Here is a 17,656-nt window from a genome sequence, read left to right as displayed (position 1 = left end):
GCCGTGTACCAGAGCTGAGCCAAAAAGTTGAGCACGTTATTTCAGAACCTTCTAGCCTTAGCATTACCTCTATGCTATAATTGTTTATCGATTCTCTTCATCGATTTTCTTTTTCGCATATAACCAGACTGCAAATGAATTTCCCATTGAGTGCGTTGTTTCAGGCGCAAGCTAACATAATCTTCTGTCGAACTGTGCTGCGAGCTTAGCGAGAAATTCATTTATGTTGCCGTGGTAAACCAAAGAGAAATTCGATGAAGAGAATCGATCAAGGAGGATAGGCCCTTTTCAAATGTTACGCAAGTCAAAGAAAAATTGAAAGTGCAGACCTTTTGGATAATATTACCATTTAATTCCGATGTAATTGGATTCTTTAATTTTGTAAAACAAAATATATCGGTTCTGGAAGAGTTGCGTTTTCTGAGCACAACGATATTTTGTTCGATCATATAGACTTTCTTCTCGGTAAAGTAAAATTTCAACTTTGCTGTTTGACCCTAAACATCGCACTAATCGCACTTATTTATAATAGTTCCAGTGCATCAAAATCAATGAAATTTTGGATTACGGTGCCATTTTTAAAGCAGATAAAGAATACGTATTTACCTCAATACCGTTAAAGAACCCAATTATTTATCTTTTGATTGACACGCGTATATTAATCACTACTAAATACTCAAACATCACTACTTCAGAAAGGCCCCGAAGATTAGGTTTCAAGTGAAAAAAGAGGGATTTTAAGTTTTCGTAATATCAAGTAGCTACATAACTTGAGCACTACGCCCTTTTTTGTACTGCCAAATTTCAGATCCATTAGTTGGCATTATTCTGTAACAAGAAAACAAAAAAAAACTAAAAGAAAACTTCGATTTCGAATCAGCAACTCTTGTGTCAAAGTAACGAAGTGCTTCAACAAATATACCCTTTCACAGTTCACCGATCCAGTATGGGTTCAGAATGCCACGGTCTGAATCAGCAACGCCGCATTTAAAAAGAAATTAACAAAACCTTTTACTTCGACGCCGCCTGCTGTCTGACATCGTCAGTGACTGATGCCATGTCATGGGACAGAGCGCCGTTGGTACACCGCACACCAGACTTAGCTCATCTCCGTGACTGGTCTGATTCATACCGAAGGCAGCAGTAGCTAGGTGCTTGCACCATGGGTTTTCCTGTTCAGGCCCACTCACATTTCCTCTCATCGAGATCATCGTCAAGCCATCATTATAAATAGGCGGATTTGTCCTGTCAAAGCTGTCCGACCATCATTCCGTCATCGCGGAGCACTTGACCGGTAGCTTACCTCTCGCATCGGAAGCAGCAAGTAGGATTATGAAGGTTTCTCTCCTTGTAAAAAGAAATGTATGTTTCTTCACAATTTAACGATCATGACGTGAATTCTTCGAACTTCAGCATCCACAACTAAAAATCATTCCAATAGATTTATTGCAATCGATTTGAGCGAATCACATCTTACGGCACACCGACACGTCTAGTCACACTCGCGTAAAATTTCACTCTCAATGACTTAATTCACATCCGTTGCACTAATCCATTTTAATTGCTTTTAAGACATGCGCTCTGTGGCCATTTTTCACCGTGCGACGACAACGCGAACTTTTCTTCTCAAAAACAAAGATCTTACTCACGGATCTTAGAAACACCGCATCTTTTATTATTAATGCTTTGCTCCAGCCACAGGTTCGGGCTCGTTTTCCACTCACAGCACACCGGTCCAATTATGACGAGATTGTATATTCTTCGCATCCCAGGAGAATGTTTAACCGAATTTCACACATCATTTTCTTCGTCAACGTCCCTCACTCCCTCCCTGCACACGCTTCTGATTGGTGGTTGGTCTCCAATCCAAATCTTCCCGAGGACGCGGCAACGCAAAATTTCGAAACCGCTCCCTCGGCGGATGAAATGCTACTGAATGATCCACGGGAGCAGGCAAATATTGTGATTTTTCGAAGTTAGGTTTTATAAATATAGTCTCAGTTTTAAGAGAGGTTTGTGTAAGTGTTTGTGGTTCAACTTGGTAGATTATTGTGACGAAAAACGGAGGAATGAAGTGACGATGAAATGCTAACGACATCATCGTTTGGGCCTCGCGCGTTAAGTTGAGCAAATTTCCGAAACCGTGCCGCCGCGCCGCTGAGCGTGTCGTATGGAATTTGAATATTGGATCTTGCTTAAGTGTTCTGGGCAACATTTTTACTAGCTGCGACTTGAGAACGTATTTTTTTTTTTATTTTTTGTAAGTCTAAGCCTTTAAACATAGTGAATTAACCGTAGAATGGTTAGCTTTTTTCAGCATTGAATGGACCTATGCGGTTTCTCAAATAATTGGCCTGACTGTCGCTTACACTCGAGAACACCTTCAGTGAAAAAAAGAGTGTGGTTCTACGATGCAAATCTTTTTAAGTTTGATCTTGATAATAATAGTATTAATCTATCTTCTTTAAGATGGATTAAATTAAAATTCAATTGGATCTAACGTTACCTTTCTATATTAAAAAGTAATCAACGATGCTCCAAAAAGCGATCGATCCGTGCCCCCAGGTAATCAGTGTAGTAGATATAATAGGGTATGGAATAGTAATATTAATAAAAATAATAAATCTACTTTCTGACACAAATCTCTTTCTTATGACATCTACAAGTTTTTCGGTTGTTTTACTGAATATTTTGCAAGGAAATGTGAAAATGTGTGGCCTTACTCCTGAACAAAGAAAACGGATTGTGAACAAATGGTGTACCGTGAGTGGGCTTTCCTTAAGAAAACTAGCTAAGGAGGAGTGTGTGAGCGTTGGAGCAGTACAAACTGCATTACGGAAGTATGAAGAATCATGCACTTTCGAAAATTCTCCGAGGCGTGGAAGCAAACCTGGCCCCAGTGACCCTACAATCGACCGGAAGATAAGAGATCGTTTTAAGTAGCATCCATCAGCATCAGTGCGAAACCCATCGGAAGCAGAAGAAACCAAAACGAAGCAAAAAGCAGGCTGCATTTGTGAAGACGAGAGCTCGGAAACTGTACGACTCCATGCTGGGGAAAAAATCGGGTTGTATAATCACGGATGATGAGACATACGTGAAACTCGATTATCAGACTCTACCAGGACCGCAGTTCAACACTTCGCTCAAAGGAAAGAATGTTCCCGAATCGGTCAAAGCCATTTACACCCGAACAATTTGGCAAGAAGGTCATGGTTTAGCAAAGTTTACGTGAAGGAATCCCTAATAAAAGTTGTAGGGTTATTTTGCTTAACGACGTGTTCGGGGCATCATCCAAACAATTTATGGAAAAGTTCGACTATTTGAGTTATCGTTCGTTTTTGGTATTTGTTTATTAGGGATGTCTGCAAAACAGATTACATCAGGCAGCATGACAAACCTGTGATCCTTTGGCCTGATTTTGCTTCCTGCCACTATTCAATTTCAGTAATGCCAGTGGATACAGTTGAAAAACTCAAGAAAGATTAATCTAAAGTGGTAAAAATGATAGGCGAAGGTACTGTGCAAAAGCCAGTGTGATCAGTGCCAATGGAAAAGTTATAAAACTCGGCTACTCTCAATAAAATCCTGCAAATTGAATTTATATGTGAAAGAAACATGATAATAAACAACATTTGAAAATAAAATGGCCTAAAACTTTACACTAGTTTTACTTAATTCACTAACAAAGTGTATTTATAAAACAGCAAAAAGGGTTATTTCCATTTAATTCCACTTAAATAATGTTGGTATCCATGACAGATACGTATTTCGACTACAATGTTTAGTCTTCATCAGTGTCATTCCCACTAAAGACTTATCAAAAACCTAACCCCCTTAAGTACTCATCCCCTAGGTAAAAATGTCAAGATCACAGGTATAAAAATGAAACTACAATGTGTAGAATCGGAACCTACCTAACTAATAATAACCAAAGGTTTTAGTAAAGTAAAGGAGAAAAATCTATTCAAATCTCTAATAAGGAAAAAATCCCACCGTGACAGTAAAGAAATTTTAATTTATTGTATTTGGAAAATATGTTCATAATTAAAAGCTCTAAAAGTCATCTGAAGGGGTTTTCACAAGAAATATAAAAGTAAGAGGTTGTATCCATTATACGACCGTAGATTTGACATAGGATTGCGAAAGGTAGTTATGAAGTCACAGCAAAAGTATAATAAATATTAAATTGATTTCTCAACTTGTTATCAGTGAAAAAAATCGATTTGTTGAAATTCGGATACAATTTGAGAGTTCTGTTTCTGAGGTGCTCTGTCGATGTTCATACAGTACAAGCCAATCCTGGACGAAATGTCTTGGATTCAAGCTCTTGCTCTTTAGTTTACTCTTTTATTAGCCATTTGTGGTCCTGAAAAGGACCGATGGGTTGGAAGCTTGGAAGCTAGTTAAGAAAAATACTGACATTTTTCCTCGATGTTTTTGGAAATGATAGCGGTGCGGAAATGAAATATGTAAGGGAAATGGATGCAATGTTGGCCTAAATGCCCCTTGAGCTTGCTTGAGCTTGAGCTTGATTGACCGCCCACGGTTACTACTCTGTTATTGCCAGATCAGCTGTAATTACACAGAGAACCAATAGACGATGCTTGGGACTAGCAATCATCCTCAATGTGTAAAAACTGGTGATCTTAAATTAGGCAATACCAGCGCCGGCCGCGCCCGAATACAGGTCAAGAAAGGAATGGGAAGGATTGTGTTGACATGACACTCGCTTTGATGGAAGCCGAGAACACCTCTGCACTTCCACGAGGAATCACTGGGATGTTGGATAAGAGGGTTGGGTTTGCAGCAGGGTTCGTTTTGGTAAACGATAAGCTGAATTGATGTCCTAACGATCATATAACGCGAAGGAGCTTGGGACTAAACCCACGGTCTTCTGCTCAGTAAGCAAAAACGTTTGCCACTAGGCTGACGAGCACCTTTTTAATCACCGAGTTGCTGTTATTACCATGTAGTCATATTAACAAATAAAACGATTGACGAATCTTGAATGTAGAAGGGCCTGAGATTAGACTCATGATGTTCTCCTCAGTAAGCAAAAACGGTTGCTCTAAGGCCACCGAGCCCCTCATATCACATAATACCGTTGCTCAAATTTTTGTATCCATTCAAACCCGGAACCAACGACAACAACGAGTTTCGCAAAATACACGATACACAAGCGATTTTACCATAAATCTCTTTGATATGTAAGGACCTGGGGCCACGTTTTTCTGCTCAGTAAGCAGGCCACTATAACCGACGATCTTTCAAATCCGAAAACTAAAAACTACGAAAAAGTACTTAGGCCTTCATTAAGTTCCACTTTCACGCGACGTTCAATGACAGGGTCCTATCCAGGATTACATCTGAAAAATCCAAATCTGACCAACGCCCACCTAAACCTGTTCTAATCCACCTGAAATGACTAACGAATGGAAGACTTTGACTACCCAGCCATGCAACAGTCTCATTCCGTGCCTTATGGCAACTTGATGATTCTATTGCGCTCATCTTCTGGCACCACCCAGGGAAGACTTGGTCCTGTACCCAATGCTTAACTTATCTCCATTCCACTCAGCTACTCGCAATTTCTTGTGATATAGTGGGCGGAATATTATTATATGAGACAATTCAATGCAGACGTCTTTCCAAATTTGGCAGATCAACAGGTAATCGGTGAGTTACCTAGATAGTTGCCATTCAACAACTCGACAACGTCCCATCGTCAACGCCTGCTATGAGAATTTCCCATTGCAGACGCCAACGAAATGACGTCATCGAGCTATCGATCAACTACCCTGGTTATCGCCTGGTACCTTATAGCACGATGCTAGGAGGTGAACCGGAAGAATCGATGAGCTACCTCTCCCCCCTAAATGCCCCTAATTTGGACGCATACATAAATTCAGCAATCGACTAAATTTTCAATGGCGACCAAAAATTTCCATTAGTACCGTCCCAATGAAGCGTTCATCTAGATAAAATTGATAAATAGCTGATTTTTAGCGATGGGCCCAATCTTAGATCTATAGACTAACATTATAGCCATTTCCCGTATTAGGGAAAACACATCAATCACAGAATCTGAGCCTACCGGACGGTACCCACGTTTATACTTTTTGATGCAAATTTTAAGCCCCTTCTATTAAGAGAATTCGGCAAGGTTTTTTTTTGGCATAATGCTCTTAGTAGGAGGGGCCTAACATTTGCACCAAAATGCATAAAGATTATTACCGTCTGGCATGCTCAGTGCTTGACACTTTTCCCATGACAGAAACGCCTCGTTTTCTGATTACAAAAATACGCATTTACGTGCTCAAAAAGCACGGAATTTTTGTTTTATTCAATAGATAATAAAAAAGCGAATAGGGGAAATGAATGCAATGTCGGCCTAAATGCCCCTAATTCAACAATCGACTAAATTTTCAATACCAAACAAAAATTTCCATTAGTACCGTCCCATCTAGATAAAATTGATAAATAGCAGAATTTTAGCGATGGGCCCAATCTTAGATCCACAGGCAAACATTAGAGCCATTTCCCCATTATTGATTTGAGGATTTTTTTTGCTCAAATTTTTCCAATCGCGATCAATCATATGAATTCTAGATTTTTTTTTGCTTTTTCTAGCGTCCTGGAGAAAACCTTCCGAAGTGTTTCTGGTTAATTGACATGGTCATGTGGTATTCGGTCATTGCGAGATTTTGTATATACCACTTCAATACTTCAGCTCTCTTTGATAGAAACATGAAGAAAACTTGTTCCCAATTCCTACTTCAATACTGTTACGCATTTGACGACAAACATTTGGTTGCTGGGTACATTATCGAAGAGCTTTGGCTGGCAGAAAGGCGAGCGAACGATCATCAAAAATGAACTCTGGAACAACAATAGTTGATGGTGATTCTAAAAAGGACCGTTTTTTCGTAATAGTTGAGTAATGCTGAGCTATTAGGGTGTTCAACGCGGATGAGGCTGGCAAGCTGTATGTTGTTTGGAGCAAGGGTGACGCGCTTGGCATAGATGACCCGCAGCGACTCACGAAGAAACTGATTCCGATTCATAGCGGTGCGGCTTTTTCCTCGCTACTTGTACGCTGCCTTTCGTTGTGCACTGGAGAACAATATTCAACGCCACACGCTGAAAGCACTGCTGATGCTGCTACTGTGGACACTGACGACCGGACACCACCACACACGGTGATTGAATGAGCACAGTTCAGTGAGACAGGATCGAATTCGATTTTTAAATCTGTGTTAGGGAATGCGCTGTTTGTAATTTTGATCACCATTGCAACAGTTGGACATTTGTGTATTTTTCAATAATGACCTATTGAAAATTAATAAAGTGTTCATTTTAAAAGATTGGTAGATACATTCCCAATCGTTTGGCTTGTTTAGAATTAAAATCTATCTGCTATTGACAGAGTTATATGTGGTCAAAACCTGACCTCTTTTCGTAGTGCGGTCGATTTTGGTTTTTTGAAATTGTACTCCCAATATGTTGCCGAAAAACGTAATTCTACGTCAAAACTAAAAATTTGAAACTTAAAAAAATCAGGAACGCCCTAATAAAGTGTGTGTGTTCATGGAAAAGGGTGTCGTGTACAGGCATGGAAAATCATTTGCATTCATTTCGTGCATTCATTTACATTCATTTGCCCCTAACTTTTTTCATCAATAGAATTTCGCAAAATGGTGTATGGAGCTTTTGTAGGTTTTGTTATTAGCTACAACTTTTGTCAAAAGCTCAAATCCGTATCTCTTATGCATGACGAACCAGAGCAAACAGAATTCACTACTGTTTTTCAGTGAATGTATTTTACATTCACTGAAAAACAGTAACGAGTTCTGCCTGCTCTTATTCGTGATGCATAAGAGATACAGATTTGAGCTCTTGACAAAAGTTGTAGCTAATAACAAAAACTACAAAAGCTCTATACATCATTTTGCAGAATGCAGTTGATGAAAAACGTTAGAGGCAAATGAATGTAAATGAATGCATGAAATGAATGTAAATGATTTTCCATGCCTGGTCGTGTAAGCTTTATTATTTAACTATTATACCAAATTACATTAAATTTTCAATGAAGAATGTTTAGTCCATAACATACATATGTGATTTCTATGAGGGTCAGAGGTGGTTTAACTCAAATAATGGTCGTGAGAATAACATGCTGTCTAATAAATTTTGTACAGTCCCAAATTAAATCAGTGATTATGCAACTGAATTCCTTCGTCATTGTTGCTGTTTGCATCTTGAAATAAAAAAATGCAAAATATTATAATTCAATATTGCGGTTTGTTAGAAATTTCACTTAAAACTAGATCTAAATAGATCTAAACCTTTCTAAACAAATACAAAATCAATCGTTTTAGGTCAAACAAAAACAGTTTTTTTTCGGTCAAATTATAAATAAAATTCAGTTTTTTTTTGCCATTGTGCAACATTTTTAAGAAAACAGTTTGTTTCCTTGATCTAAACTCAAGTCAAAGCGTCAAAGCTCATATTTGAATCATAACATATTTTTAACTTATTCAGTACTCTCAAAAGTCATTTGGTATAATAGTTAAAAAGATATAGCTGTTTATGTGTGTGCCATTTTCCACGAAAACACCCTTTAGTGGGCTTCATGGTCGTGCAGTTAGCGGCGTCACCCGTCCGTTAGGCGTATTGTAAGTGTTCGATACCTGCTCCTGTCGGTGGAACTTTTTGTAAAAATTAAGGAAATTTCCCTAATGTCCTACTCGGTATTGTGTGTTGTCCGCTGTCTATTTTTAGGCTGTTTTAAGTGGTCAGTCTGTGCAACCTCTGGTTAAAGACGGTGTCATTTGTCAATTGTCAATTCAATTCCGAAAATTGCTCAATCAAATGCAAATGTGATTTTCTCATTCGGTAATAAATATAAGGACGCCGTACAAAACAGTACGGGAAACTGCACATTTTCAAATCATGATTAAGCTTGTCAAAACACATTGTTGCGTCAAATAACCACAGAGTTAGTTCAAATAATTATTTAACTGGATTTGATCGGCAGATTTCAAGAGATATTTATGTTGGAGTGAAAAGCGGTACGCATGGTATGGTAGCGGTATGGTTACATACAAAAATACCAACGTCCCATAACGTAAAAAGGTCGAGGAATGAAGCATCTGGCAACACGGAGAACAAACTATAGCAGACGCAATTATTTTTCCGGTCAAAATAACAATATTTTTCAATTGTCAACTATATTTTTCAATAGATGAACAAACGTCAAACTTAAAAATACAACTATGCTTTAGTTGATTCAAGAAAACTATTGTTAGGGAAGCAAAATTTTACAATGTTTATTAAACGAACTGCTCTTCATTATCGACATATTAAGGATTGCAAAATTATAAAAAAAAGTGAACAAGAAAATTCAACTAAGATTTGAACCGTCTTCATCTGCGTGAGAGCCAGCTATCTTATCGCCTGCTCTACGCATCACAAGTTAAAAGTATGTGGATTTATGATAATCACTTGAAACCAAATTATATAACTAAATTACATATGACGGTTGTTATAATTGATCAAAGTTATAGTTGAATTGAGTATGAGATGAACAGTTGAATCTATAAGGTAGATATGATTGAGTTGACGGTCAAAATAATGTTGGAATAACTATAGGTTTCTTCAGAGTTGGTTGGAAATGCTAACATGAAGCTTTAGTGTGATGATTTATTAGCTAGAGAATGATCTTTTAGAAGAGGGTAGGTGGATAGTTCCGTTAGAGTACGGCAGTATGAAAATTGAATAGAAGTTGAAAATGAGCGAAGGGCCATTAAAGCGACAGTTTTCAAGATAGACGCACATTTTTGCCTGTGGACTTGGAGACATACTTCAAGTCCCCGCGTACATCGTACGGGCTAGGCAAAAATGTGCGTCTATCTTGAAAACTGTCGCTTTAAAGGCCCTTCGCTCATTTTCAACTTCTATTCAATTTTCATACTGCCGTACTCTAACGGAACTATCCACCTACCCTCTTCTAAAAGATCATTCTCTAGCTAATAAATCATCACACTAAAGCTTCATGTTAGCATTTCCAACCAACTCTGAAAATCGTTAACTTCGCGTATGAAGTAACATAAAAAACACTTTGAATATAGGTTTCTTTCAAACAACATTATTTTTCCATGTGAAAGTAACTATTAGGATTGTTATCTTAACTTAACGAATTTGTTCTCCGTGAATACACCAATACCGTCTTATTGAAAATTTCTGCTCAAATCTCAAAAGAAGGATCTACTCCATAGCATTGCAACAATAAAAGTGAAAAAAAAATGATCGAAAAGGCGAAACGGAGCGAAAAAGTAACCTTACAGGATTTGTTTTTTCTAGCCCTATTTCATACAATATTTTATAATTGAGAAATCCAACTTAAACTCCTGCTCGCCTGGTGGCAGGAATTAGCACTAACCTACGGCGATAAGTCTGTAACAGCCTTGAAAGCTTCATTGATTGTTTGCAAAATTGTTTAATTTCAATATAATTTCATGCAAATTTCTTGTTAGAATTGATGAATCTTGTACAAAATGCATAAAACTATTTTGTAATGCATTATTCGTAAATAAAAAGCTTTTTATAAATTACAAAAACAAATGTTGCGGTTTGAAATTATCTGCCGATTAAACAGCAGACAAAGTTGACTGACTAAATTAATCGACGAAAAACGATTTAATCTGCTGATTAATACACCGACAGAAATTAATTACAAGTGACAATAGATTTAGTCGGTGGATGAATCGGTGGATGATGTTTGTTTATTTGGAGGATATTTTCGAAACAAAGGACTTTACAATTCAGCATTACATACTATTAATAATGGCACTACTTTTTTGCTCGGATTATGTGGAAGTCACATGGAAACTCGCTAGAATAAATAGAAAATAATAGTTTTTTGGTCGCAATTTCAAAAATGTGTTCAGATTGACACATTATTTCGGACTTGCGATTGCAGCACCACGGTGGCCGATTCAAACTGGGATTTGTCTACACGGAAACAAATCCGATTCCATTTTCATAAATAAAAAATCATGAAATGAAAAAACTTGCCATCCCATGGAATCGTAACAATGATTCATGATTTCGTCATGGAAATTCATGATTTCATAATGTAGTGGAATCAAGACCGCTACAAGCGTTATACATGTACTTGGCAAATCGTGTTCATAAACCACACTACATATGTATCTCGCCTTTTGTCTTCTATCTTAAACAAGTACTGATAGTCTAGTGGTCAAAGTATGGGTTTAATGATCTCAAGGTTCTTGGCTCGAATCCAGTCTGATGCTTTATTTTATTCTTTTTACATTTTTGGTTAAAAGTTGAACCCATGAATTTAGCTCATGGTTTCAACCGAGGGAGACGACTCTATCTAGGATGCAGAAAAGATTGTGTTTTGCTGTGGCTTGCTGCACGCACGCTGAGTAGATAGATGAAAGATTTATGTCGATTTTGAAGATTTCGTGCAAAAAGATGAAGCACGATGCAAGTAGATGCGAGAAATGGAAGATGATTTTTCGAAGATTGATTCGCTAGTGTGAGATTTTTTGAGCATCTAGAATTGAGATTTAGATGTGTCGTCCCCGTCGGTTTCAACTCGAATGAATCATGATTTTGGGAATGTTTGCTGCGTTACGCAAAAGTTGCTCACCATATCATGAATATTATTCATGGTGTATTTTCATAACATGAAAATACGCTGCGTTCATGAAATCATGAGTCATATTTCTCAGTTCGGAGATCGGATTTTTTCCCGTGTATTTACTGTAACTGAAAAGTACCCATTAATGGGTAAAATTTCACCCATTTTGAAGTAAAGTAGGTTAACCCATTTAATGGGCAAAAAATTACCCATTAATGGGTAACTTGTACCCATAAATGAGTAACCGATTCAAACTTGGATTTGTCTATACAGTATCCCCCTGCTTATTTGACAAAATCATGGCCGGACTATCGGGCTTCGACTCGTCAAATCCCTACTAAAATATCAAAACAAACAGACAGCATGCTTACAGCACAAATTTGAAAATCTACAGCACAATGTTTTCTAATGCGTTTTTATACTTTTTAATCCGACATTTTCCGGATTAACGGGATCCGGATTATTGAGTCGTCGGATTAGCGAGTGTCGGATTAGCGGGGGGATACTGTATGTAGATAGTAGATATAGGTACAAATGTTCCCTTATCGCATAACTATTGCATTGTCTCTCAAAGCAATACAATCTCGCATATTACTATTCCGTTTCCCATTGGCCCGTGTCCCAGTTTTCCAAATCAAACTCGTCTATAGCACACTCGTTTCTTTCTAGAAGCATTTCACATTTTGTCGTTGCAAGCCCCGTTTGAATTTACTCTTGAAATTGCTAATCAAATTCACACCTACAACCAGCTGACCAGGCTAAAATTGATATTAATGGCTTATGATATAAAACGGCGTACTGCACAGAGGTTATGACAGTCAGCGTCATATTCGAATGAAATTAAATAAACTTTTCTCCACTTCTATCTCCTGCAGAAAAAATTCAAATCAGCCAGTCAGCAGACTCCAAATGCATACCGTGCGGTCACTCTTCAAATGGTACACATAGTGGTATGCCCGCAGCACTTGAGACAACGTTTCAATTCAAAGCGATCAAATCAATTAGGTCGAAGATCGAAACACTAATCCCTAAGCGACGTCACCTGACCCTGACTGACTCCTTCATATCAATTGGCTCACACTTTTGGCAATTGTACAACATCTGTTCTAGTCTTGTGGTCTAGCGATACAACGCCGCCTGATGAAGAGTGATTCATACCCGCCTGCCGGGTGTTTTTTGTCGGAAAATAAACCAAAGATAAAGCAATCCCACTTGTCGTTTAGCTAAAAATTCGTAAATTTTACGTTTACTTTGTTTATATTACTACCCGGTTGGCTCCGTTCCCGTCGCAATGCTGACCCATACGTTTGACATGCTTGTTAATGAGTATTTTAATTTTGCGTTTATGTCCGACTGTATATTGCCATTGCCGCTTTTATCAACAAGCAAGCGAGCGTATGCGTCATCATGGCCTAAGTATCGTTCATTTTGCTTCTGTCAGATAGGTTGAACTTGAATTGGGTACAGCAAAATATTTTACCTTTTTCCGCGTAAGAAACTGAACGAGAAAATTGATTAAGGACACAATTGACGGCATCCTTCTACCATACATTATGCTTTACGACTTCGCATTTTCACGGGCCCACATCTGGCAATCTACAAATGTACTAATTTCAAAATGAATCTACTTGTTTGCTCCAGAGAAGCAAGCATCGCGTTTAATTTTCACATCTTCTTCTGGATGATGAGATTGATGCCAGTGAAAACGTGAAGTGGAGGCATTTCCGTGAACCTTGCCCTTAAGGGTTGAGGTGTTCAATAGATATAGGATTTTGTAAGCTATTAAATTCAAATACTTCTTACGGTTATTCTAAAATAAGTACGCTTATCAAATTACATAACTTATTATTTTGACTAGTTTTGAAAACTTGTACATACTACCGCATCCAGAATTTGACTGTACATGTGCGCATGCCAAAGCTGCCACTTAATTGATGTACAAAATATTCTTATTTTGAATGACCCGCGATGGAAAGTTTAGTAAAATTCCTAGCGCAAATTCTGTGCAAACTCCATTACAAATTCAGTCAAAGAAGCTTACTGAATGCTTGTGAAAAGCACTTGAGAGGAATACATTCCACCGATTCATCATATCAGGAATAAACATCTTCCAAGCATTTGTACAAAGGCAGTTCAAAAGAGCTACTCACTTAGTTTTTTCTACCGAGCTCGGCTGTGCAAATCTCGGCAAAAATAATTCTACTGAGATCTCAGCAAACATTATATTTGTTTGCTGAGATTCAGCTAAGAATTATCCGAGTCTCACTAATCAAATGTCACTATCATAAATGGGTTCACAAAAGTTGCCTCATGGCAATTTCCATGACACATTTTCCAATGACACACGATCTTTCCCCCACCAAGGCCGGCGGCAACCAGGATCGTTGACCTACAATCAACGATTAATTTGCCACGATTAATTTCCGTCCGGATTTGGTGTGAAAACACAAAGAAAAATCCAAACAAAAAACACGATCCCTGTCGGGTGAAAATTTTGCATCCGACCTCGGAGCTGTATATGTATACCTACTCAACAGTGACACCCGAGTCGAATGGCCGCTGCCGCCCCGACGAAACACATTTTCCCATCATCGTAACACACATTTTCTTGCGGTATATCCCATGTTTCAGGGCCTATTGGCGAATAAGCTTTTCTTTACCCTGCGGAGTGCGGTGTTGTATCCTACAGCTCGCGGTTCACATTCTAAGTCAAAAAAATTTGAATTTCACCAGGCATGTAGGTGCGGTGGCAGCAGCGCAGACCCTCGCTCGCACACCATGTGCGCACTATAAATCTTGAGTGCGTGACGCGGGATCTTTGCAATCATGATCTGGTGGGGGCGCACAGTTCTCCTCGCAAACCGGCGACACGAGAGGACGAGAGTACAGCATGTATTCCATTCGTGCGCTTAATTAGAACCCTGCAACTGTGTATCGTTCGAACTGTTCAACAGGAACTGGAAAGCAATTGCGTCCTCCTTGGTAGAAATTGGTAAAGGACATCAAGTCAACAAATGTTCGCAGACGCGACCCGAGTAACCACCAAGCACGATAATAGCCCGATAAGGCCCCTTTTTACATTATAAAGCTGACATAGTTTAAATTTTTATATTAGCCTTATACCTATCAGCTTCCTTATGCATTTTTTGCATTGGCTTGATGGTTACTTGGGTTGTGCGCCATTAACACACTAATGGCGCTACCCAAGTAACCATCAAGCCCACTAATGCAAAAAGTATAATATTATACCGATATATAAAAATTTTAACCCGAAAAGGGCCCTTATCGGACTATTAACGGGCTTGGTGGTTACTTGGGTATCCAAAAGCTGCAACAAAGTAAACCGATTAACCAAAATCCGCACAAGCGGAACCAATGCTGTACGTCTTTTTCCTCTCAAATTGCGGTGCGCGACTCACGACGTATAAGTAATTGAAATTGAACAATAAAAGTAAATTATATCACTGATGGAATCATTAGCCGTGGTCAATTGTCACCACCATTCGTGAACGTGTAGTTGACAGAATTCGTACGGATACATACACTTCGATTGCCGAGTAGATCGAGGCCGGCGGGCTTGATTGGTTTTGCTTATTGATTCAGCTTTTTTGTAACTTGTTACTCAGCAAATACGTTCCCACGCAGGATCGGATCGCGGACTTCGGTGATCGATAATCTTCTCTGATTGTACGCACAGTAGCACAAACTGTATGCTTCCAATCGGCACACAAGTGTCTTCACGCGGCGAGAAACCGTTCTACGCTACCAGCGGCGGATATCGCGATCTTTACGCTCAGAGTACCATCGAAAGACTGAAATCCGGGACGGTCGTCGTCTCGTGCAGTCCGGTGCTATGTGTTTGTGTGTGTTGCACACAATTCGTTCAAAACAGTAGTAGGCCTTTTTCACATTTCGTGATGTGCGCGGTACTGTCCACGTTTGCACAGTAAGCGCTACTGTAAACATACATTTTTTCATCCATCTGTAGGTCAGGGATTTTTAAAGTTTTTCCAATATATTATAAAATTTGTTTCTAGTCAATCGAAAGATAACAATCAGCAACGTGACTTTGTACGATTCTATTCCATGTGAGTGTGAGACACTACAAATAGTTCACGATATTTCACACATTCTCTGTTGGTCGTGGCTGTTAGTCACATTCTGTGATAATGTTGGGAAACATACACAAACCACTTTTATAAACAAGAAGTGTTCATCTTAACTACTGAAACGTAGAACATTTTGGAACTGTGATGACTACGGGCTACGTGAACAGTATTGTAGCGAAGTATTTCAGAAAATATACAGCTTAAATTTATCAAATTTCATATTAGAAAAATATACAGCTTAAATTTATCAAATTTCATATTAGAGAGCATCCCTTGAATACGTTACGCTCTTAGGTGGGAGGGGGACTTTTAGAATCTGTGGCAACCGATGTATTAACTATAGGAAAAACGAGACGAAAGGGAGGAGGGTGTTAGTTTTCCTCAATTTAGCGTGACGTACTAAATGGATCGCCCCTTAAGAAAATTCAGCCCATGAATAATGTTTTAATAACGATATCTGTTCTATATGTTCTATATAACAGATACTCACTCAGTGTTCACTCGGCTGTCGACAAAAGCAGGCCACTCTCGATGTGTGCACCGCGATCGTCTGTTTTCTCGGCAGCAACCATTGTGTGGTCCTCCCTAGGGTCCTCCTCATTGTTCTTCATCAGCAGTTCTTTCGGTCGATGCCTCGTCGACTTTGGAAAGCAACCGTTTAGTGATGAGTGTGTGAGTGCTGACCACGTTTTGCGTCCATTGCTACAATGGAAGTGCTCTGACCCCCCGTTGGCGTAACTGTCATACAATGAAACCACTGGAAGCGGCTCCAGTTCTGATGGAGGAGGCTTTTTGGATAGCGGAAGATAAAGTGTTTATTGTGTTGTACCTTTTGACTATAGTTTTAGATGTATTGTATAGTGGCCAAGAATCATCGGCTCTGTAAAGTTAATTCGTTTGAACCATATCAAATAAATCAATAAACAAAAAAAAAAGATGCTCACTCAAGTATGCACTTCCAGAGATCCATAAGGCCAGATTTCTATTCTGGGCGTCGGCTTTCTTTTGCTAATTGGGTGTTTACATCTGTGCGGGTTTGCTAGCGCTAGTGTACTAGCCAACTAGCACGAATTTCAGTTGCTCCTAAAATATCATGCTGGTATACACTGATGCCCTGTTTACATTATGCTGGTGAGCTTTTTTGCTAGCAGCTGACTCATTAGCGCTAGTGAAATAGCATGAGTGTAAACTCCACATAAGGTTAAATTTCTGTCAGCTTGCTAGATTTCTTTGTTGAGGCTGCACCGGCAGACCGCCAGGTTTCTAGCTCTACCTCTACTTCAATGTCCTGTCAGCTTCCAATCGAGGGCTTGCTTACAGACTTCATTTCCGCCTCTTCACAGGGTGTAGCTGAACCACCTACACTTCCACAGTTAAGCAGTTGGAGGCCAATTAGCGAAAAAAACAATAATATTTTACTCGACCTTCTCAGATTGTCATGATACTTTGGATAAATTTTTGTTATGGGCAAATTTTTGCTAAAATTCGGCCATTTTAGGAAATTGCATTATTTTTTTTTCAAAATGGGGTCTTCAACATTTTTTAATATATGGTAGCACATAAATTTTAGCTTCTGATCGAAATGACGCGTCATGACGCCTGAGACAAAGTTGTAGAAAAAATATTTTTGGAGAAAAAATTACACGGTAATTTTATTGTAGTAATGTTGTTTAAAAATACCAAATAAGTGTTGAAAATTCAAATATCTCAAAACGTCTTTGTCGATTTTCTTTAATCAAAGCTCATGAAAAATGTTTACTTTTGGGATGCTTAAAACTATGGACACTTACGCAAAAACATGTTTTTTGTGTCTTCAAAACCTCGGTCTGGCGAAGACACATAATAGTCACCCCTTGGTTGCCACCCCTCGGTGTCA

The 17,656-nt window shown here is 38.7% G+C and overlaps 1 protein-coding gene across 3 annotated transcripts in view; it reads right to left on the bottom strand.

Moving 5' to 3' along the window:
• The window catches only part of LOC135717261 (uncharacterized), a 30,314-nt gene extending 14,851 nt beyond the window's left edge, over positions 1-15,463 (bottom strand). Inside the window, exon 1 of one of the 3 annotated variants that reach the window (XM_065239254.1) lies at positions 15,215-15,463. The gene's annotated coding sequence lies outside the window, so the exon portion shown is untranslated. Of the gene's footprint in view, positions 1-1,303; positions 1,942-15,214 lie in introns of those variants that run through there. The other 2 variants (XM_065239253.1, XM_065239255.1) reach the window with 2 other exon arrangements.
• Positions 15,464-17,656: the final 2,193 nt, after the last annotated feature.

This window comes from Ochlerotatus camptorhynchus, unplaced genomic scaffold, assembly GCF_037179485.1.
Source record: "Ochlerotatus camptorhynchus isolate MF236.1 unplaced genomic scaffold, CSIRO-AGI_Acam_v1.1 ptg000054l, whole genome shotgun sequence".
NCBI classification, from domain to species: domain Eukaryota; kingdom Metazoa; phylum Arthropoda; class Insecta; order Diptera; family Culicidae; genus Ochlerotatus; species Ochlerotatus camptorhynchus.
Note: the sequence above shows the minus strand (reverse complement) of the source record. Positions and strands in the feature narration are given on the sequence as shown.